The 1980-nt window shown below is 50.2% G+C and overlaps 1 non-coding gene across 1 annotated transcript; it reads right to left on the bottom strand.

Annotated features, from left to right (window-relative positions):
• Positions 1-311: 311 nt before the first annotated feature.
• Positions 312-414, bottom strand: LOC126163368 (U6atac minor spliceosomal RNA). Its single transcript, XR_007535248.1, has one exon. It is a non-coding gene; the product is annotated as a U6atac minor spliceosomal RNA (small nuclear RNA).
• Positions 415-1980: the final 1566 nt, after the last annotated feature.

Genomic DNA, 1980 nt, shown 5'->3' with positions numbered 1-1980 from the left:
TGTTTCGATGTTTGTTTAGGTGTAGCGTCCCCATACTACGGCGCAGTTACCTCGCATCGGACGGATGGACGGACAGATAATAATTGTCTGAAAATAAAAAATTAAACTTTTCACTCGAGGGAAGACTTGCACCAAGGACCTCTCGTTCCGCAGCTGCTCACGCTAACCAATTTCTTTTTTTTTTTTTTTTTTTTTTTTTTTGTAACCTCATTTTGTTCGTTATAGTTCGTTGTAATTGTTCGTTGCGGACGTCCCCTGACGGCCGTTGAAGTTCATTATTAATCCAGTCACTCAGTTTTTTTATTACAGAGGGAATTTTTGGGACAAGCGCTGATAACTCAGCGGTGCCTCAACCTTATATGTGTTCCATCCTTGTCTAGGGGAGTGCTGACCGTCTCTCCTTTCATACAACACTACCATGGGACCACGGCGTTCCTGAGCTCACACTATCCTTGATGTTGCCTATCTTGCGCATGGACTAGTCAGTTTGTACATTTTGCTTATTTTTTCATAGTTAAACACAATTTCTTCCTGATTTCTCAATTGATCTGTGTTCAATTTTTCAAGGCCTATCCACTGTGCCAACTTATAACTAAATCTGAGGGGGGTGCGATGGGGAGGTTCCCTTGTGAGCATGGGAGGAGGGCTGTGACAGCAGCAGTTGCGCGGTTCCCTACTGAGCAGAGCTCACGCTGGGCGCAGGGCGACTCCATTTTGTGGTTCCAGGGGGGCAGCCCTCTCAGTTGACTGTCACCTGCCGACCTGTGCACTTCGAACATTCTTGTAGTTGTTTCCAGGGCTCTCGAGTGTCCAACCGGATGCGATCGTTTAAGTCCCACCATGCTTCGACGAATGACCTTTCCGCCATCATCAGGTGACGATGCACATTGTCGGTGTTATTTATGTCCGTCAGTCGGGCTTCGATTCCCTGCGCCGACTGTCCGATTGCTGCCGCCGACAATCCGTTCGCGGGAGCCAACGCAGGTCTGCGCCGTCACCTGCATCGAGCCGGGTGGTGGAAGATGCAAAATCCCGTGGAGTGTCCCCGGCGGCCGTCATGGAAAGATCTTGTGTTCGCATTCTACCTTATGTAGGCAATGTGACGTCAAAAATTGGGAGACTGCTAAAACAACACAAAATTGACACGGTGTACCGACCACCGTCCAAGATATGCGCCTTACTGGGGATGGCGAAAGACGGATTTGGCCTCAATAAAGCGGGCGTATATAATATTCCATTTGGTTGCGGCAAATCCTACATTGGTCAAACGATCCGAACAGTCGAAGACCACCAACGCCACACGCGCCTACGGCAGCCCAACAAATCGGCACTGGCAGAACACTGCTTGGAAACTGGACACAACGCGAAATACGAAGAGACCAAGACTCTGGCTCCTACAAGCCTCTACTGGGACAGCATCTTCAAGGCGGCCATTGAAATTCAACGGACAATCTCATAAACCGAGACACAGGTTTTCAGCAGAGCAAGGCCTGGAAACCCTTACTTAGCTCCATCAAAGAGTCACGCCTCAAGCGAAGACAAGATCCTTCCAAGACGGCTGCCGGCGAACTCCACGGGATTTTGCATCTTCCAGCACCCGGCGCGACGCCCGAGACGGCGCGGACCTGGGTCGGCGATCGCAAACGGATTGTCGACGGCCGCAATCAGAGCGTCGGTGCAGGGAATCGAAGCCGGACTCACGGGCATAAATAACACCGACAATGAGCAGACAGACGATTCCATCAGAACCACCTGATGATGGCGGAAAGGTTATTCGCCGAAATATCGTGGGACTTCTACGATCGCATCCGGCTGGACGCCCGAGAGCCCTGGAAACAACACATACGCCGGGAAAGCCTCCGATCACAAATTCTTGTAGTTATTTATTTACTATACACAGTGTCACTACATTCATCATGCACCACAGTCATCATGCACCATAGGTGCAACGAAAGTTCTTCCTTATCAGGGGCACGTGAT

Source organism: Schistocerca cancellata, chromosome 2, assembly GCF_023864275.1.
Source record: "Schistocerca cancellata isolate TAMUIC-IGC-003103 chromosome 2, iqSchCanc2.1, whole genome shotgun sequence".
In the NCBI taxonomy this organism is placed as follows: Eukaryota; Metazoa; Arthropoda; class Insecta; order Orthoptera; family Acrididae; genus Schistocerca; species Schistocerca cancellata.
The sequence above is the reverse complement of the archived record's forward strand: the minus strand, read 5'-3'. Positions and strand labels throughout refer to the sequence as shown.